Source organism: Alligator mississippiensis, chromosome 16 (genome assembly GCF_030867095.1).
Source record: "Alligator mississippiensis isolate rAllMis1 chromosome 16, rAllMis1, whole genome shotgun sequence".
Lineage (NCBI taxonomy): Eukaryota > Metazoa > Chordata > Crocodylia > Alligatoridae > Alligator > Alligator mississippiensis.
Window position 1 is genome coordinate 28,741,259 of NC_081839.1, and position 22,139 is coordinate 28,763,397.

Sequence of the window (22,139 nt, forward strand, 5' to 3'; positions counted from 1 at the left end):
CACCCTTTCAAAAGAAAGGGAATATTTGGGATTTCACCACAAAAACTGTTCAACATTTCCTGTAAATTGATTTTTTTTTTCCTATTCATTACATCATAATAAAATTAACCTATATGTTGTTGACCTGTCAGGCCAGGCCTCCCTTGGTCTGCTAGTATCTGGTACCATGTAAACCACTACAACCTGTTCCATGGTTGGGTTGTTGGCGACTAAACCAGTGCCCCGACCTGGGCTAACTTTGGTGAGGAGGGTATGTGGACACCTAGCAGGACTAAAAACAAGACCTGTCAAGGGGTGGATGAGCTAAGTCTCTCTGTACCTGGAGAGGAGATGGGCGCCACCAGGTCACTTTGGCCAAAGAATCACCAATGATGTAAAGCAACTCAGCTAACCTCCTACCAGATGGTTGCTGTAGACCTGGGACTCAACCCATGTCCAAACGCAGGGCAGAGTAGAGGAGGGTTGTTACAGTCCGCAATGGTCGCAGCAGCCTTAGCACTGACTTGACTTGCTATGTTGTTGAAATAGGTACCAGCATCTAGAGAATGAAGAGCCCATAGGCACAAATTGAGCCCCAAACTGAGAATTTGGACTGGAAATAGTGGGGGTACAAGCTAGTAAACTGGGAAGTAGCAACCAGGGATCCAATTATATTGAAAATGAAGAGATGCTGGGGAAATGGAATTAAACTGGAAGCAATGGGATGACATTTGTGTGACTGGATCTAAAAATGAGAAATGGTGAGCCCAAAGGGAAAATGGGCTGAATAGAGGGATTGTAGTCCAGGAACTATGAGAACTGGGAGGTAGAAACCAGACGTCTATATCTTTGCATCTCGCAGTGTCCAAGGTTGCGCAAAGACAAGAACTACTCCAAGATATTTAAAGTCATTATTTGTGGGTTGGAATTTTATCTGTGCCACCCTAGCAGGTTCTGCCAGACAAAACGTATTGTATAAGTTGTGACGATGTCGCCTGAGGATAAGAGTTAAAAATGCAAATTACCAACACTATAGAGCAACAAAGCAGCCAAAACACCGAGACTTGGTTGTGCATACAGTTTTCTTGCTGACTTAACTGTTTCTCCTAACCCAAGGGAATGCTTTACATTAAAATAGCTAAATTGGGATAGCCCCTAGCTTGGAATGGCAGTTTAAAAGAGGCCTTTTAGCAATACAGTTTATTACCCCTAAATTTGGTGGGGGAGGCGTTTTGCTGTGAAATGCTGCTGCAGGCTGGCCTCTGTGGAGAAAGAGATACTTTCATTGAAAGTAGATGGGAGGCAGAGCGGATGGGACCTCCACATGCGCAGAACCAAAACTTCACGTAAAGGGCAGGTTTGGGCTGTTGAGCCATCCTTGGAGGTTTGACGGTGCTGGTTTTTATCCTGAAGGGGCTTAATGGAAAGTAGATGCTCTGCTCCTTGCAGGACAAAGACTGCTATTCCCTCTGCCACCCCTCCCCGCACGGTGGAGCGGGCAGAGTGGCAAGACTCTTGCGTAGGAAGAGCAAGGTTAATTCAGGGTTACACAAGACCCGAAATTGGGGTTAGTGAGGGGTGAACGTGGAAGACGTTAGCACTCAGCGTATCTGGCTCCTCATGCACAGAGCTCACTTTGAGATCTTTGAGAGAGGGATTTCATCTTGGTCACTGTGGCTATTATATATCCCCACGTAGTGTGTCTGAACTTTAGAGAAATGTTTGACAGGGACCTCAATCTTACGCTTGTGGCAAGCTTTAGAGCTAGCACGGCTGGATGCTATTATGGAGCCGCGCAGCATTTAACAACCCAGACAAGCCCACCAGTGTCCTCCAGGCCTGTCTTTGCATTGGTAAGCACCTCACTTTGTATCAGCCGTGGTGATGATCTTGTGATGGGGACAGGTGCTTGCTAAGAACCAAGCTGAGATTTGCCAACACACTTCCCACAGGTCGCCAAGTCAAATACTGTCAAATACTCAGTCCTGAATTAATTTAGTTCAAGTCCCACTGCCCATTACCAACTTCTGCACTAGTCGTTCCATTCCTTCTAACTTCTTGGTGCCCGGCCAGCCATACCATTTTTCCTTCCTTAATTTTTTCCCACTTTATCTTTGCCCTTCTTCCTGTTCACTGATGTGAAGAGTTACCTAATTCTTATCAAACGTGATGCAAGAAAAGGAGGAAAAATAGATAATTTGCCACCTTTTTCCTTAGCGGTCTACTGTACATTTTGCAGTCAGATAAAATTTTAGTCAAGTCAGTGTGGAAACAAGCAGCGAACTGCAAGGAAGTTTGGGGAATACGTGTATTTTTAATCTTTATTTGAATTGCAACTGTACTGAACTGATGAATACTTTCAAATTGTTTTCTTGGTATCAAACACTTCTGGTATTGGTGATGTGCGCTGTACAGATAGCTCGGGAAAAGGAAGTCTACTGCTTAGGTTCAGCTGGAGCAGCAGTGGACCACATTGCACCAATTCTCTTCCTCCACAATACTCCGCCAGTGCACTTTGAATATGATATGTAGTCGATGCTACTGGGGATGAGAGGATAATTTGGTCTCTGTTGTTTTTTCCTTAGAGTCAAGAGTGGAAGGCACTGCATAGAGTCTTGCTCCTGCCCAAGGATCCAAGGAGCTTGCAATCAAAAGGGTCAGACCTGCTCTACTCACCTCACTGACGTCTGTAGCATGGTGAGTGATTAGTGATTGGCAGGATGTTAAGTATAGACATAAGGCAGGCTGCCAACAAATGTGCAGACAAAAAAGGCAATGGAAGGTGGAAACGAAGGGAGAGAGAGGGATGTTAGTCACTGTATTGGGTCAGGACTAACCGAACGTATAGCTTCATTGGGTTAGGCATACAGAATAACAGCCAAGGAATGCACAGACATGCAATTGCTTTGGCTGACAAGATACTTAACTTGGATTTCTTTTAAAAACATACCTTTCATTGCATTTATCTTTGCTGTGTTAAAACACTATTATTTTATATGAACAATTTGGGTGGATATTTACCATCGCAGGCACGCTATTAGGAGCAGGCAACCCAGGAGTCGAGTTAGGGAAATCATGAAGTAGAGCTGAGGTCAATGAGATAGCGGGCAGGAGAAAATAGGGCAGCGGAAAGGGAGTGGTGGAGCAAGGGAAAGGAATGGGTGACAAAAGGCTTGGAGGTCACAGGGCTGAAGCAGGAGCTATGGGAGACGCATTGGTTGGTTGGATTAAATTTGTAGCAAGGGTCTGTTCAACCATCTGGCTCTCTACTGAGAAGGTGAGTTTTTTAATAGTATCATGCCATTTTGTTTTTCCTGCTGGGATCAACTTTATGCTGGGATATGGCTTGCAACCAAGAGCTCATTCCCAATGGACCTGAAGAGCTGTCGAAGGAGAAGGGTTCTGGTGTAAGGAAAAACTGTCTGAGTTTCAAGTGTCCCAATAGGATTCCAGTAGGTAATAGAGCTGGTCAGTACTGGGATTAAAAGGGAGCACTCATTGCACTGTTGAGATTCTAAAAAAAGCTTTTCAACCACTTCTAAGTTAATAAAAAAAATATAGATGTGGGGATTTCAGGAAACACCAGTATAACATTGTCCTTATTATTTTTCTCCCAAATTTCTAAACTCTGTAAAAACTGCAATGCTGGAAAAACTCCGACAGTTCTGTAGATTAAGTGCAGGAGGAGGTTGATGAGAGAGAATGGGAATATGAGTAATGCTTTGACAGTATCTCTGTGCAGGTGTTAAATTACATGTTTTAATCCATCTATGTGCTCAGTTTAATATCTTTGTGTATGAGAGAAGAATGGAGAGGGCGTTTCTTGCGCACTAAAAACTCCTCTGATGTGAAGAGAGTGGTTTTGGCACCCTGGACTGTGGAAGTTCCTTGCTGCTTTTGGATGCTCTGATTTTGTGGACCCAACTCTGCCTCCCAGTTACCTGTGAGCAGTCTGTCGGAGGAGTCATGCTAGTGTCAGGAAAGCTTCATGGGTGCACAGAAAAATCCTCCTTGTATATTAAATCATCATGAGGTTACCAGCATTGTTTTACATTGTTTCCACTCCAACTTGAAAAGCTTACAACTGTTTTATTTCGGTTTTTACTGAATCAAAAAAATATGAAGAATATTTTTTTAAGGATTTTTTTTTCCTCCTCTAGATTTAAAATTCGCCACTTGGATTTTTTTTTTTTAAATTTCTGTATTTGAAAACTGTCAAGCAGACTTCCAACCAATGTATGAAGGATGAATGTATTTCTGTGTGGGAATATTTGGATACAGGGTAATGATAGTAAGACATTAGTCTGGCTGGTTTTAATAGATATCTGCATATACTGACAAGGCAACATACAGCAGCAATTCCTGCATAGTGGTGGGAATATTTGGATACAGGGTAATGATAGTAAGACATTAGTCTGGCTGGTTTTAATAGGCATCTGCATATACTGACAACGCAACATATAGCAGCAATTCCTGCATAGTGGTGTTTGGGGTGTTTTAGTTTTCTTCTACTCTGTGTGGAGTATAATACTGGAAATAACAAGGAAGGTATTGGTAAATGTAGGACTTTTAATGGTGAACAGTATGCTTTCAACGTGCTCTTAATGGTAAACAATGCGCTGATGGGGGCAAAAAGGGCGTACGGTCTTCAAACACCATATCAATGGCAATAGTAACAGAGTTATATACCTAAAAAAGATTTTTCCCTACAAGGATACAAGGCTTGTCTTCATTGCAGCATTAACTTGAGTCATCTGCATGCAAGGTGTCTCTTCTCAAGTTAGCCTTGCTTGTGTGTGAGCAGCCGCACTGCAAAATAACACTCAAGCACCGCAGGGTAGAGGTGTTTGCAGCTGACTAACTGTGCTGACTTGAACTTTAGCCTCTTGACAGATCTGATGGTTTAATTTAAGAGCCCTATTTGACATAGGATAAGGAGTTTTGTCTGTGGAAGGGCCTCAAGTTAGAGTCAAAACTCAAAGCAGAGCTTGAATTACTGTATCAAGCAAAGACGAGGCTGCAGAGTTAAGGAAGCTGACCTGTTAACCTGTATCTGTCATATCATGACTCAGTATTACTCCTGATAATCTCTGTAAGATAAGCTTTTTGGTGAATTCATTCCTCCTGACTTACAATGGGACTTGTGCTCCTAAATCATTGAATCACCTTTGAAAATCCCACTTAAAATGGACTAGGACGGTCAGTCTCTTAACAAAACTGGTGCCAAATACAGAATTTGGGGGGCTGTTACCCAGTACACGCGCCTTTGGGTTTCTGAAGGCAGCAGTGGGCTGAGTGATTGATGGTCACGTAAGTCTGGAACTAGTCAAAAATGTTTCCCTTGTTGAATGCTGGTTGTTTCCTGAGCAGATATTTTAAAGCCGGCATCTTATTAGTTTGCCAAGAATACTTTAGCCTATTGAGCTAGGGTGGCACAACTTCTAGAGCATAGGTTGTAGCATGAAAAGGATGCCATCATGGTTGGGGTCTTCCAAGCAGAAAGCTCATCAATACCTGAGGAAGTCCAATTGTTGACTGACTATATGTCCTTTACTGGAAGGAAACCACGTGTGGCCAGTTGTTTACTGCCTTCATGACCTCTATTGGGAGATGGTGGAGAATGAGTCAGTCAGTTGTATGTAGGTTGTTCACAGAGACGATTAAGTTTTCCATCACAGGTAGCTGCTGTCGTAATCTCACTGCGAGTTTCTGCTAGCTGAAAATGCTAGTTGTCTAGCACAGCAATTGAGTTGCACCTGAGAATACCAAAATGCTGGCTCACGGCTTGCAACAGCTCAGCTGTTAGCGGAGTGAGCCAGACTCCTTAGTCACGGCTTGGCAAGCCAAAGAGTGGCAATGGCAAAGCCCTGGCTCTTCACTTGCAAAAGCTGCCAGCCAGTAACCAGAATCCTGGCCCGGACCAGCCTCCTTCAATCTGACTCCTCTTCCCATGTGCCTTCCTCAGAGGCAATGGGTGTTGGCTGTAGCCAAGGCTGGGGATTTTGACTGGAGTGGCTAGATGGTCTTGCCCCTCTGCTCAGGTCAGACCAATCACTGTATTTGGGGTTAGGAAGGAATTTTACCCCATGGTCAGATTGGTATGGACTCTAGAGGTTTTCCTTCCTCTGTATCAAGGGGCATAGTAGCCCTCTTCCTGGGATCTCTTGAGCATATTTTTTAAATGTTAGCAACAACAGGATGCTGGCTCCTGTGGTTCCCTGTGGCAGAATAGGGTGTTTTGTCTTGTGTTGTGTCAGGGTTGCTAAGAGGTTAGAGAGTGGGCTTGTATGGGGTGGTTTGGAGAGGGGATGATCCTGCCTCAGGCAAGGAGTTGGACTAGATGACCTCTCAAGGTCGCTTCCAGCTTTGCTTCTCTATAAGTGTGCACACATATACTTACTTTCTGGCAGTTGTCTTAGCTTTTTCAAGTCGACTTAACTGTCAGAGCATACACACGTATGTGGAGCAGAGTCGACTTCAATGCAGCGCAACCTCTGAGGTTACCTTGAGTTGCATTAATTGTTGATTTAGCTCAAAAGATGGCTGCCACCATAACTAAGTCAACTTCAGCCACATCAGAGTGTACACATGTACAGCTCCTTGATAAGTCGTCTTAAGTCAACTTAGTTTGTGTGTCTGCATCCTATGATTCGACGATTCTCTGTGATTTCTCTGGGATCACAGGTGGGGCTTGAGATTTCATTGAAAAAAAATATTTGAAAGGGGTTGGAAATCTGGGGCTTTGTAGGCTCTAGAAAGAATAAAACATTGCTGTAAGAGAAGAGTCTTGTACTTTAAGAGTCTTGACCTTTTTTTTAAAAAGGTCTCAACGTGGCCTCTGCTTCTGCACTTGCATTTTTACAAATTAATGGTGGTTGTATCATACAGCACTATGACTGTAAGCAGATGTCACCAAGTAAAGTGGATCAGCCACTTGTTTGGGTGATCTCCTTTATTGAGTGAAACAGGCATTGCCCGTGGTCCTGCAAGGTCAGGCCCCCACTGTTCCCAAGATTGGCCAGGGCCTAATCCTGTGGGACAGCTTAGGGTGTGCTTCTGCACATGGGGAAGCCCCAAGTTTCCAAGTTTGCTGAGATGCATCCTAAGCTGGAATCCCCAGGTGCACCTCTGCAGAGGAACCCAGGATTTCCCCATTTGCAAAGACGTGCTTCAAGTTGGAGCACAATATGCTTGTCCAAGCAATCGCCTGCTGGAGGATTCCCGGGGTGCACATCTGCAAGCAGGGACCCCACTGTTCACCATTTGCAGAGGCATTCAACAGTGCAACACGTGCATGCCGAATCCTCTGCTGGGGCACATCTCTGCAAATGGGGAATGTAGGCTGGTGTTCCAGGGACTTCTGCCACAAAGCAGATAGACATCTGCCACAAAAAGCAGTACACATTTATACTACCTATGTTGCGGCCACAAATTATGAGCATTTGTGGCATGGCAAGGGCATGGACATCTGTTTGCTTAGCCTTTGTGCCTCCAGAAACATTGTTATGGTGGCACAAAAGCGATATCTGTTTCTAGCCTTTGACTTCCACCTGATTAGCAGGAACAGTTAGGTAGAGAGACATTTACTGTTCTCTTAGAGAAGAGCATACACAGTTATTTACTGGTGGAAGATAGCCTTTGCATTTCTGGAAAAACCCTTTGCAAATGTCCTGTAGAATTTAATGAAAAATGTTAATATTTCTATGCTCTGTTTTGATTTGCTTAAACCAAGCTGTTCAGTTCAAGAGTTCAGTAGGTTTTAGTGTTATTTCAGAAGAACTTTTTTAGTTTGATCTTTTTCATTGAAATCTAAAGGACTCTTCCCCATGGGGAGCACACAGCACTACAACTTTTATCACAGATGAGAAACGAGTAAACTGAAGAGTCCAACCAACATTTCCAGTCTTCTTCAGTGTGGGGGGAATGACTTGTAGCATGAGAGAAGATAGATAGATCAGAGCCGAGTACAGGATGGTGGAATTAAATGACTTGCATATTTGGGTTCAGAAACAGAACTACAAGCAGCGTGGTATCTGTGAGGTTGGAAGCTACCTGAGCTTCCTCATGGCTGTGGAAAGTCCGGACAAATCCTTCCCGTAGAAAACCTTTGAAAACTGCCTTGCACTGATCACATCCAAGAAGAACTCATCTTATTCCTGCGACGACTATGTAATAGCAGAGTAAGTCGTCCACTCTAGTCCTGCTCTGTTCACTACCTTCGTGTCCCTGAATCCTCTCTGGTCCCATAGGCATAAAGATAGTTTGCAGGCCCCTGGCTGGGTAGCAAACCATCTTATGAAAGGGGTGGTGCATGTCTATTAAAATTGTTATTTGCTGCAGCTTTCATTGAACTATCCACTCTCCAGATCAAACAACCCAGCAGGGGCTGGGTTGGTGTTCAAGTTCATAGCATAGTTTCTCAACCCTTTGACAGCATCACCTCTTTAACTACATGTACACTACAAACTTTAAGACCCACACTTTTGCTAACAAGGAGCAAAACTGGAGGTTTTAGTTCAATGTGTTGCTCCATCAGACTTCTGCTGACTTTGGTAAGAGTTGAGATCCGGGACTGAGTGAAAGCTGAGAGAGGGCCCAGGGGTTAGGATGGAAAAAAATCCTATTGTAAAAAAATAAATAAAATAAAAATTAAATCCTCTCTAATAAGCAAACTTCCAATAAGAGAAAGGAGCGCCGAGGTTATGTTTTCTGTCCACGTAGATATGCGTATCTGGAATGGTGGATACAGAGAGGGAAAGAAAGTGAGATGGGCAGTTGGAGGAAGATCTTTGCAGCCCTCCCCAAAGCATGCATCTAAATCCGGGACGTTATGGGCTTATGACTTCAGCTGTACCCACTTACACCACTGCTACATTTGGCCCTGCACATAGAGCATCGTTTGCTCTTCCTGTGCTACAACTGCCATGGGAAAATCCAGTCTGCCCAGCACGGTACTAGGGACCTTTCACCTACTTTCCTCACGGTGGTAAACATCTTTTAATTTGATTTATGCTAAATATTGTTGAGCAGCTGCTCTGAACCAGTCCGACCGCTTGTTAAATGCAAACTGAAACGAAGCTGCAATTAAAGGAGAAATGTGGAAAGCGCCGCGAGTCCACCGCTGTCGGCTGGGCTGGCCTGTGAGCCCAGGGTGTCCGGAGGGACGTGGGTGGTCTATGGATATGGGACCCCCGACTCTTGCTGAGGTTGCCAAAGGACCGACCTTTTGGAGGGCATTTGATTTTCATAGGAAGTGACCAGGGCCCTGAACCAAGACCCTGCTTGTAAAGATAAGCACGTCTTTAATGCCATCCTGAACTGTAACCACTAGACTAAGTTGGCACCCTACCAGAGCGAGTCTCGTCAGGGCTTTATCTTCATTCCTTATCTTGCTTGTGATTTCTCTTCCTTTTAAAACCATTCTCAAGTAAGATGCCCTTATGCCCGCTGTTTGAATGTTTATGACTATTTAATATATGTGCATTGAGGAGGTAAATCGAACAAAAAGGTGATCAAATATCATGCTTCAGGCCATACTCATTCCTGCTAGGGCCAGGAAGGAATTTATCTCCGTAACAGCAACCAGGCGGATTGCAGTTGCAGTTTCTTCCCCACTCCTTCTGAAACAGCAAGAGCTAGCCCAGCCGCAGGTGGAGACAGGATTTTCAGCCTCCTGGAGTGGAGCTGCTGAAGAGACGCTGACATTTTGTTTTTAATTCACTGTGTACCAAGGACCAACTGTTGTACTTGTACAGCGGGGAAATGTCTCATTAAGGACAGAATGGCTTGTTGCTTTTTTGCACGCACCACACATGTCATGATTTCACGGTTTGCCATATTTCAGTAACTCCATTGCACAGCATCCTTATTTAACTGCCCCTTTTTTGGTGATGCATTTGTATCTAGGGGAAGCTTAACGATGTTCTGTTAATTGTGTACATATGGATTGAGGGACTTGGGCTTGCCCCCAAAGCCTAAACTCTTTGCTCTTTTTTCCAGTTCACATGTATGTAGAGCCTGAAATGTTGCACTCTTCAACTTGAGGAACCCTTATATACTTGAGTCTTTAAATGATACTAAAGGTTTATAAAGAGTTTATCAATAACTTGAAGATTACTTCCCTGAGTGAGAGTAACCAAAAAGTTAGGGTTTGAAGGTATTTTAAGAATTAAGGTTTTGAATTTAATGCTGACTTTTCTTAAGATGACTTTTCTTTAAATTTAATGCTGAATTTTCTTAAGATGCTGGTTATTCAAGGTAAGTTTGGCCTTGAGTCAGTCCAAATTCTTCTTGAATAAGATGTTTGGGGTTTTTTACCAACTGCCTAGGAAGCAAGGATTCCCCATGTCGCCAAATCTTGTCTGAACTTAATTACAGGCACAGGAGAGACGGAGGCTTGCAGTGAGTCATGCACAGGTTAGCAAAACCCTGGCAGAGGTATGGAGTTAGGCAAAACTATTCCTGGCAGCACTTCCACACATGTCAAAGGGGAAGGGAGATGCAGTCCTCGGTGGAGGAGGTGATTCCAGAGCTTTGGAAATGGCTCTTTTTACCAAGAGGAAATAATGTGTCTTGGCTGTCTTTCTCAACTAGGAGAGGTGAAATGGAAATGAATTGAGACATGTAGGGGATGTACAAGATGTACTAACAACCTGATGCTAAATAGGGCAAGGACTGTTAAGTGTAACCCCCCATTTCCCCTGACCGTGAGAGCCCCTACAAGGGTATAAAGTGAAGATATAACTGCAGTGTTCTGTCTAATAAGCCATGCGTTATCTGATATTCCTCATGGCTACACACCCCTGACAAGTCCCCCCCCCCATAGCAAAACATTAGAAATCTATCAGTGCTACATATGGATGGGAAGCAATTAGCTCTGCTCATCTATGAAGTCGGGCAGAAGGCAAGGCAGCGTTGAGACAAACTCCTCCGGAGAGGCATAAGCTTTTGTAGGCAACAGCCTATTTCATCAGGTGCTGACTAGAGGGGGTGAAACAGAAGTGAATTGAGACATATGGCAGCAAAAACTGTTGTAACAGGCCTGGAAGAGGCTGAGGAGACCAGATCTGCTGTTCTGTGGGCTCTCGTGGCAAAGGAAATAGCATTATCCTGTATTGTGGAAATGAGAGCTTGGCAGGCGGTCACACAAAAGTCAGCTCAGCCATTTTAATTTTTTTTAGTTGAACCAATCTGGGTCCCTTTCCACTGCTTTCAGGCAGTTAAATGATCCTAAAGAGAGTCTCCTTTTTTCTCTGGCCTTCTTCATATGAAAAGGAGCATCCTCACAGTTCACTTTGTTTCTTCCATCACTAGTGTATTGATGCAAAGCCTCCTACAGCGCTTCCATCTACCTGGGATTTCCTCTCCCAAGTTGAATACCAACGAGGCCTTTCACCTCTTGGGTATCATACTGTAACCTCTTTGTTTTGGTGACAACTGCTAGTACCTCTGCTTTGGGCTCAGCCACCTTGGCACCATGCAGGGTTCTGCATCCAGTGCTATAGGGAATGGAAAGCAGCTGGCATCTGGGCTTGAGCATATATGTATGAACAGAGCTCCAAAGCAGTTTTCAATAATGGCCAGTGGCTCTACAATCACCTTTGGGTGCATTGCATCTGGCCCCATGGACTTGTACACGTCCACCTCTTCTAAATAGTCCCTAACCTGTTCTTCCACTACTCTTGGCTGCTCCCATCATCTCCAAGCTGTGCTGCCAGGTGCAGTAGTTTGGTACCTGACTTTACCTGTGAAAACTGAGGTACAAAAGGCCTCTCCCATTTAGTAAGGGACCTGCACTTCCCCTGATTTTCCTCTTGTTGCTGACGTACTTGTAAAAACCCTTCTTGTTCCCCTTCACATCCCTTGCTAGCTGCAACTCCAGTTGCGGTTTGGCTTTCCTGATTTCATCTCTGCATTCCCGAGCAATACTCTTATACTCCTCCTTAGCCGCACACGCCATGCAGCTTAGAGAGAACGCTGCTCCTTAGTCATTTGTCCAAGTTTCTACTTCTTGTGAACTTCCTTCTTGTGTTTTCTCTCATTCAAGAGTTCCCTGCTAAGCCAAGCTGGTCTTCTGCCATTCTGGCTATTTTCCCTGCACATCAGGATAGTTCATTCCTGTGCCCTCAGTCAGGTTTCGTTCAAGTCCAGCCGGCTGTCCTGGACTCCTCTCCCCATCAGGGAGATCCTGCCCATGAGTTCTCAGAGTGAGTTGAAGGCTGCTTCTCTGAAGTCCAGGGTCCTTACTCTGCTGCTCTCCATCCGTCCTTTCCTCAGGATCCTGAACTCAGTCATCTCATGGTCACTGCTGCTCAAGTTGCCATCCACTGCCACCTTCCCCACCAATTCATCCCTGTTTGTGAGCAGCAGGTCAAGAAGAGCATGGCCCCTTGTTGGCCGCTCCAGCACTTGAACCGGGAAGTTGTCCCCAGCACTCTCCAAAAACTTCCTGGATTGCCTGAGCACTGCTGTATTGCCCTCCCAGCAGATGTCAGGGTGATTGAAGTCCTCCATGAGAACCAGGGCCTGTGATTGGGAAACCTCCACTAGCTGTTTGAAGAAAGCCCCATCCACCTCATCTTCCTGGTCTGGCGGTCTGTGGCACAAACCCACCATGCCAACTCCTTTGTTGCTCTCCCCTCTGACCCTCACCCACAGACTTTCAACAGCCCTGTCTCCAATTTCATACTGGAGCTCTGAACAATCACCCAGCACTGCCACATAAACCACAACTCTTCCTCCTCTTTTCCCCTGCCTGTCCTTCCTGAACAGTATAATACCCACTCCTGACAGTGCTCCAGCCACATGAGCTATCTCACTAAGTCTCTATTATTCTGATCATTTCATAGCTTCATAACCATGCAAGGACGCCCAGTTCTTCCTGCTCGTTTCCCAGGTTCGGTGTGTTTGTGCACAAACACCAGAGGTAACTAAACAATTGCCTTATTTTCTCAGGAAGTATGAGATGGCCTCCCCTGTTGCCCCCCTCTTGCCTTGTGCTTTCTCCAAGCTTGCTTTCCCACATACCTCAGGGGTTTGTTCTCCATCTCCCAGGACGAACTTTTGCAACTGATGCTTTTTCTGGCTTTAAGCTTGAGATGGTATGAAGAAGGGCCACCCATATGGTGAAGGGCATGGAGGATAGCCCTATGAGGAGAGACTCTGGGAACTGGGCCTGTTCAGTCTGGGTAAGAGGAGGCTGAGAGGACACTTGATAGCTGCCTAGAAGTACATCAGGGGTGAGCATCAGGATCTAGGGGAGCAACTCTTCAGGAAGGCAACTTGAGGAAGGATGAGGACCAATGGGCATAAGCTGATAGAGAGTAAATTCAGGCTGGACATAAGAAAAACCTTTTTCTCTGTAAGGGTCTCTGTGGTGCAGTCGCCCTCCTTGGAGGTGTTCAAGATGAAGCTGGCACCTTGTCGAGCTCACCTGAGCCCAATAACTTCTTGCCCATGGCAGGGGACCGGACTTGATGATTTGCCAGGTCCCTTCCGATTCTATTCTGCTACGAGCATCAACCACTGCAGTAGTGTAATGCTGACCAAGGCAGCTAAGAAGCACTGTGCCAGTACAGAATTGGAAGTAACAGCTTGTAACCTGATTTTTGTGATTGCAGGAAGACCTTGCATGCTTATAGGATGTTCAGATTATTTACAAGAATATTAAATTGGGTATTGAATCATCAGGAAGGAAACTTGCAAGTTGCTTTGCTTCTCTGCTTACCTCAGAGCCCATTTGTGAAGTAACAAGAATATCGATGTTCCTGTATCAAGGGCAGAATTAATATCTGCATAGGACTCTATGCAAGTATTATGGAGCACATACACGGTGCATTTGAAAAAATGCTCCGTAAATGCGAAAGATAAATAGACTCCCAGATTACCAGCATTGCATTATGGCAAGCAATTAACAGGATAGCTAAATTATTTAATTGAAGTTAAACATTTTAATTTCAAATCCTCTGTATGTCCTGTTTCATGGCAAGATGGGATCCTTCCATTTTGAATTCTGAGATGCCTGGGTTAGGACATGGAGCAGGTTTTAAATAAGGTCTTGAAGGAGAAACTGTGAATGAAATGCCACACAGAAGCTTAGCAGCCTTGGTCCTTTCTGCACTCCTGAGTCCAGACTCTAGACCAAAAGTTGAGGAGATCAGGTTCTCCGGAGATTCATGGTGTTACTGAGGTCCTGAACAATACTAACAAAAGAACAACCTTTCTTGTGTTATTTCATACTTCTTGACATCAAATGAACTATGCAAGTACTTTAAAATTAAGCAATCGGGTACTTTAGTGAACCGGGGCCTCATTGAACACCATCCATCCACCTGCCACTTTGAAGAGTCAAGCCAGCCTTTGTCTCAAAGTACTTAATGTAATTGCTCTAAATTACAGCGTGCAATCAGTAAATCAGGCAGTGGATTTGACATAGATGTTCCCTTTCCACACAGTGCACAAAAATATAGTCAAGACTTTATGAATGCAAAATTAGTTTAATATTTGCACACCTGAAAACCTGTAAAAGTGATGTGCCACAAACGTAAGCAACAGTAGAGTAGGGAGGACGTCATGGCCATGAGAGTCCAGAAAATATGTGAGAAGAAGGTGTCTTTGGTTAATATCTTGGACTAACTGTGTAGTCAGAAGTGATGTTAGGCAAGATTTCAAGTGCAATGCGCCTTCCTCAGGTGTCCCAAGGAAGCCAAAGTTTCTGGGTTATATAATATGCTTGCAGCAGCAAAGCGGCTTCTACAAGGGCCATCTAGAGTTCATGAAGGAAAACAGCACCTTAAACCAAACCAGTCTCAGGAACTGGTTAGGCCCACAGGAGTCATGTTTAATATAAAGAATGATGCAGTTTCCCCCTGTTTGGACCAGTTTTCTATGTGGCTCTTCTAAGTTCAGCATGTTCAACTAGAAATAAAAGATGAGCACTGAGAAGTGAGGAGAGAAATAAAGAAGTGTGCAGGTAAATGTTTGTCCATCTAACACCGATGAAATGAGACTCTTCTAGGAAGAGGAAAAGAAATTTAAATATTTCAAGGTGAGGCTGGCCCCGTAGGATGCAACAATTTAATGTTGGCCTGGAAAAGGAAGTTGGATCGGACTCGGAGAGCCACAGCCCTGCATCACCGTGAAGCACAGATATAAGGATGAATCAGTGGAAATCATCTATGCTTGCAAAAGCCCTAGGGTGGAGCCCCACTCCTTGGGGCTTCAGAGTTCGTTTCTACTCCCACAGGAACATATCTAGTGTTGTTCTCTGTTTTTATTTGCAAAGTATTCTCTCTCTGCTCTTCTGACTCCATCCTGAAAGCCTGCTCTCTCCATGAACTGCACCTGTTTTGGTGCCCCCCTCCCTGATGTGAATAGTAGTCTCCTGTATTTTGTCTTGTCCTAATCTAGCTACAGATCCTGCAGGTTTGAGGTAGAGGATGTTTCTTGGCTTTGCTTTGTAAAGCGCCCTGTTCACACAATATGCCATACAAAAACCTATGAATAGTGTTTTATAATCCGAGGCTAAACCCTCTGTGGTTTGGCATCCTCCTGCTGTTCTTACGGTTTGGTTTTCAAAACTTCAGAAATCAGGCTCCTTAAAGAAATGCAAGTGCAGTTGCATGTCTAACTTGATCATACAGTTACAGAGACAGCACTGATCCTCTGGTTAGCAAATGGATGTACAAATACCCTTTCTGCAGAGTCACGGTAATGAGAGTGGAAATTTTCTTCAAGTGCAGGTACATTTTTTATGGGTGGCTCAGGGCTTCGGCACTTCCAAGAATCAGGCCTTTCATAGTCATTTATAAAAGAAACAAAGCTTTAACTTCTGAATGTCAGCTCGCTGCTCATGATTGGTCTGGTCTTTGCAATCATGCAGGGTGTCACTCATTAGAAGTGTGCACTTACTGGAGATGATACACTTATCAGCTCCAGGCACACAGACACTCTTTCCCTTTCTGCTGGAAAGCAGCTCAACAAACCAGCCTCTCTCTCTCTGCGGAGGAAGGCCCCAGCTCAATGGAGCTAGGAAATGGGTGGCATGAAGGTGGCAAAGTTGGAACTGAGGAATGAAGGGGTGGAGGAGAAACGGCTCATGAAAAATGGCAGCAGATAAATAACAGACCCTCCTGAAGGGCTCCGCTCAGAGGAGAGATGTAACCCTGCCCCTCCTAATCTATACCATGTCTGGTTTGAATTCCAGATGGTGGATGAATCCCTTTCTTGAGCCAAAGCAAGCCATGCCACCTTTTACCCCCACATTAGCCATTAATGCATTAGGGTTTGTTATATAGGTCAATCAGGAAGTATTTTAAAGCTGACTCTGTGACAAACATACTGTTGTAACAGAGGATTTGGGAGCACAAAGAGAGAAGACATTGTGACATGGTTGGAAAGTCCTGTAGCTTGATACTGTGATTGAGTTCCCTCCAGCAGCAGAAAATTAAATGTAGGTTTTTTCCTCTAGCAGATATGCAGGCTGCTGACCTACTTTCTGCTTGATCACCTTAAGGCTTGCAAATAGCAAATCCAGCCTCTGTATGTCTGTGTTTTATCTCAAAGGAATAAGTGGAAGAGGTCCTTCTTGGGTCCTGGGTCAGGGATACCAAAGGAGTTATTAAATCCATTTCCATCTCCATCACTGTAAAGGTCCCACTGCGCTCAGTGCTTTGGCAATGAGTTGTCATTGCTCAACCCTGTGTTCTTGATTCTCTTTTTCACTGAGCGTCTTATATTAGTCCTTAAACTACTGCCAAAGTCTTTCATGGATCCTGTGTGGTTGCCTTTAGGTTTTATCTGGTGCATCACTTGTATATTTGAAGTAGACAGCTTTTGGGCAGGGCTCTCTACCTGGTTTCCTGAAAGGGAAGGCAGCACACCATCTTGGAGCAAATTTCCAACCACTTTGCTTCCCGCTTCCCAAAAACATCCTTGAACCTTACCCACATGCCCCTGAATGGCTTGCTTCCCATGCTACAGGAAACCCTGCCCCCAGAGCCGAGACATATTTTCCCCATGCAAATCCTCTGCCTGCTGGCAGAAATCCTCTCTGATTTGCAAACATATGCGCTGCAATCAGGTCATTTTTTTGAATGCATGTATTCCCTGTTCAAGCCATCTTTCTGCTGTTGACTTCAAACAACATGGGCCAGTCTTAAAACCTCAAAATGGGGATGTCAGACTGGATGTGTGCATGTGTTAAGAGTAAGGATTTCCTTTGGGACTAAAACACAGAGGGATTGTGCATCTGCAGACAGTGCAGATAGGATTGTATTGGGAAAGGGAATATAAGAGAGCTGGGAGAACAGGGTGGCAGGAATAGAGGCAAAGGGAGAGCAGTGAGAGGTCTGAGGCTGCCCTTGGGGATGCAGCAAGGGAGAACAATTAGTTAACTTCCCTCAAAAATAATTAAGGTAAGCTAAGGGTTAATAATGTGCCTTGGATCAAAGCACATTTAATTAATTTCTGTCTAAATTTAGCCCTCCCCCTTATCTCCATCCCTGTAAAGGCCTAGTTCCCCCTTCAGCCTCACTTGCTGGATTGCATTTGCCAAGTTCTCTGGCCACCCTCCCCTAGAAAAGGGCTGGGACCCATGTGAAGTGGTGACACTAAACTGCTCAGTAACAGCCAGCTGAAGACTGGCACATCAGATCGAACCATTGTTGCCCCTTCCCTTGTCTTGGGCTCTGCACCCAAATCGAGAGTCTGTGCAATATGAAATTGCAGACAAAACCAGGCTTTGGCTGGCCGCATAGCAGCAGGGCATAGCAGGCCGAGCGGCTCGGCTCCTGAGATGCCTTTCCTGTTGCTGAAGTGACTATAGGGATCATCTTGTTAATGTATCCGTCTGCCTTTCCCTGTTCATTAATTGGGTCTGCCTTCTCCAAGCGCCTGCTTCATTTACACCCTAGAGTCTGCTCTCTATTTCGCTCCCTAAAGTTTTCCCTTTATTTCCTGCGCCTGGGCAGCCCTTCAGTGTGAGCAGAAGGTGCTTCACTGGCACAGCTAATGTTGCTGCTTTTTGAAGTCTCAGGAGGGATAGAAAATCAAACACCTTGTTCTGTTCTAAAAGAGGAAACCTTTCAGGGCAGGTTGGTATTTTGGATCGCAGCAGGACATCTCCCGGGACTGGTGATGGGCAGAGCTAGTCACAGTTTTTTAATTTAAATATTTTGATATTGTTTCCCTAAATATAGGAAGTGCTGAGTAAACTTGGGTTCTGTTTTTGTTGTTGTTGTTCTCTTTCAGTTGTTGGGAAAAAGCTGTTGCAAAAAAAATCAGGATTTTTTTTTTTAATGTGTTTACCTGGCTTTTCCACTCCCTCCAAGAAAAGGGATATGGAACTTGTAAATGCCGAGTCCAAGCCCAGATCAGGGGGCGTGTGACAATGGGCACTCCCGTTGTGAGCCTATTTAGTGAGCTACCTGGACTGACCTGGTGGGTCTGAGTACACGTCCAGATGGATAAGTGACCGTGTCAGCAGAAAACCCCACTGACATTGGCACTGGCTAGAAACTGCAATATACGGTAAAACCAACAGGAAAAATATTAACTCATTGTATACACTAAAAGGGCATTGGAATAACAACTCAGAAAAATCAGAGGTGAAAGGGTGGTTGTAGGAATGATGATACTTCAGATGTGGAGAAATGAAAGCAAACAAGGTTCTTACTTTTGCTTACATGTTAACAAGGTGCCTAGCACAGGGGTGTGAGGAAGTTGATGCTGCTGCCCACATCCATCCAAACAGTGGACCTCTCTCAACTAATGGTACCTCGCTGCATACGTAGCTGCTCTATTTTCCCTTCCATTTGCTGCCTAGACAGACTCATTGGAAGGGAAGAAGCTCTTGCCTCATGCTGCTGCAATGCCTGTCCCCTGTTTATACATTTATTTAGGTTAAGACAGTGATACTACTATAAAAGAGAGTCAGACAAAGACCATTGGCATTTTAATGTGCTAAAGTACTTCCTTCCTGTTTGTGTGTGGGAGCAAAATGCCTGAGTGATGGTGACGGGTATGTTCCAGGAGTATGTACCGGTGGGGGAGGGAAGGGCCTGAGCAGCTTTGCAATAGAAAGGGAAATGAGATGAAAAGGCTTTTTTTCTTTTCTGGAAGAAGGATGGGCTTCATTAGATAACACTGAAGGTATTGGGTCACTGACAAGGTGGAGGTGATATAACTTCCTAATTAGAACAGGAAACAGGAAGTTAAGGTTCTCCCGTCTCAGTCAGAGATTTAATTTTTGCCATGGGCAAAAAAAACTTCACTTCTTCACGTATCCATTCTTCTTTGTCCCTTAAAAACAGGGACAAAACAGGGATATTCTATGGGGGAGAGAGGAGGAGTTACAAGACATAAGTAAGGCCAAATTCTCCCTGAGTTGCATTCCCACAATTCCTACCGAGGACATGGGGAGCTGCGTAAATAGGAGCAGAGATTTGGATCCTAAGTGTGTTTTAAGTACATTGATCCTCAGCTGACCAGCCCAGAACAGTGTAACAGCAATAATATTTAGCATTGTATAGTGTTCTGCGTCTTCAAAGCACCATACACCGATGGGTAATCTGCTATAACTGTATAAAACACAGCATCTTGCAGTACAGCTACTTTGTTTTAAATCGCTGCTCAGATTTTGGTGGGTTTTTTTGTACTTTGTAAGAAAAAAACATTATTAATTAAAAAAAGGGGAAAAAAAAGGCTGGATTTCCACTAGAAGCAAAATAGACCAATTGTAATTCCATAGTTTCCCCAGAAAATGCTTTACCTTTAGAATCATTACATTTAGAGAGGATGGGGAAAGGTATTTTCATTGCCAAAAATAGCAAATTTCACGTGGGTTGACTTAAACTTCACAGTTTGGCTAGGGCTATATGAAATTTCAACGTTTGAGGCTCCAAAATATGTCTTTGTCAGAAGGGATTTCTATGAAATCCACCTTCCATGTGTTGTGCAGAGGTGTGATTTATCTCTCGGTTTCTGTTAGAAATTCTTGCCATCTGTGGTGCTCTTTTGTTTTCAGATGCTGGAATAATGTGGCTGTTTGCATGGCATGGGAGAAAAAGCTCTAAGTGGAACACATGGGTTTTTAAGATAGGTGCAGGAAACCTGATTCGTTATGGCCTTAAAGCTGTCTGCCCATCTGTGGTTTGCATCAGAAGCAATAGGAGGATGTAAAGGCATGTTAAACATGCTTCAAGTTGTCCTTAACACGTAACTGTCAAAAGTCCTTTCAAGCACCCTGCATAAAAGTGGTAGATTGTGTGAAGAGCAGAGTCCTGAGGGAGGAGACAGGAGCATAATCCTAACTATACAAATGGAGCATATTTTTTGTTGATTAAAAACTCCTGGGTTTTGGATGGGATATTTAGATTTTCAACTAAATGAAGTTTTGTGCAGGAAGTGAATGAAGATAGAAAATTGAAAACAAGGATTTGGATAAAAATACATGTTTTTGGTTTTGTTTCTTTGTTGGAGTTTTCCACAGGGAAATGAAACCATTTTCCACCTATCACTGGGTGCATCTACACAAGATGCTTCACTCGTGATTGGAGCAAATTACTGTGCAGTAAGCATCTGCGTGTGTGGATGGTGTCACTTACTGTGCAGTAATTTGCTCTAATCTTGGGTAAATTTGCTACCTGTAAATACAAGCAGAAAATGTACACAGGAGTAATTACTGCACAGTATGAAATGTGTAGACGGCCAACTGGGAGCAAATCTGAAGGGTGGATTGGGGAGGGGGCTGGGATCTGCACCCCCCAACTCCTTCCAAGACTCTTACCCCTCAATCGAGGAGCCAGGGCCGGGAGCTCCCTGCTGCTGGGGCAAGGGGACATTGTCCCTGCTCGAGCTCTGGTGGCAGAGCTCACCCTGGCACCCGGCAGTGCCTGGGGGCAGAGAGCAATCTCCCAGGCTCTCCTGGCACCGTGTTCCCTGCCAGGGCCCTGGCCTGGCACCCAGGGGGAGCTCAGAGCTCCCTCTGGCGGTTGTAGAGGGTCAATGCAGGGCCAGCGGGGGCAAGAGCAGACTGCTGCCATGAGCAGAAAATCTGCTCCCGCTTCCCCGCACATGTAGACACCTGCCTGGTAAATTAGAGTAAACCCACCCTGGCGCATTTGCACATGTAGACACACCCACTGTTACTTAGCCACGTGCCACTATCTCCAGCCCTGCTTGTGCTAATAGCAGTTGTAATTTAGGAGCTCAGTGTCAGAACATTCATTACTGCGAGGTCAGGATGCCATTCACTCCCTGCCCTCTGCTTTTCGCCATACGCTGCTACACCCAGGGTTACTTAGTGAGAATGGCCAGTGATTGAGTACTAGGTTGTGTTTGCAAAAAATACAAACTTAAGGGTTTTCTACGCATGGAAATTGGTTGCCAGAACAAAAGTGGTATAATTCTACCTTCTTAGCTAGTCTGTTGTAATTTTACACACATGATTTATTTTGGGATAAAAGTGCCTTTTACCACAATAGCTCTGCAGTCGCATACAGACCGACCCTTAGACTGACCTGATTCCACAAAATATTTCCAGCCTTCAGCAGAATTGGTCTGTAAAATAAAGATTTTTACATTCTTTTTTTTTAATCCTGTGATTGTTCATGTAGCAGGAGTAAAACGAGAGTTAATAGCTAGCCTGCATATAATCAGACCATTCTGTCTGCATGAAGAAGAGGATGTTAATACCTCTTGTAGTGTTAGCATTTGACAGTCCTATCTTGTGCTATTGCTTCTAATAAGGTCACCAATATGACCTTTCACCTCATCATTATTAGATGTGCTTTGTCACATGGGCAGCATCTATCTGCATCCATAACTATAGAGAAAAAGGTATCTACATTTCCTTGTCAGGAGCATATACATGTGCAGTAGGACTAGAGAATGGTATTGCTCCACTGATTATAATTAATTAGCTCAGCTCTTTGCCAACACTCAGTAAATTATTACTTATTAATTAAATTACTGAAGTGCCTGCAAGCCACAAGCATGGACCAGGTATCCATTGTGCTATGATTTGTACCATCATTGAAGAAAAGTATATAAGGGCTTACAATCAATATAAGTTTGCTTTGTGTATTGAAGATTTATTCGAAGAATAATCGCTAACAACAAGGTGGAAAGGGCAGAGATCCAAGCTATAGCTTACAAATGCA

The 22,139-nt window shown here is 44.4% G+C and overlaps 1 protein-coding gene across 1 annotated transcript in view; it reads left to right on the forward strand.

The window, feature by feature from the left end:
- The window catches only part of LOC102561714 (uncharacterized), a 117,358-nt gene that overhangs the window by 89,590 nt on the left and 5,629 nt on the right, over nucleotides 1–22,139 (forward strand). Inside the window, exon 34 of the mRNA XM_059719663.1 lies at nucleotides 2,565–2,676. The gene's annotated coding sequence lies outside the window, so the exon portion shown is untranslated. The remainder of the gene's footprint in view (nucleotides 1–2,564; nucleotides 2,677–22,139) is intronic.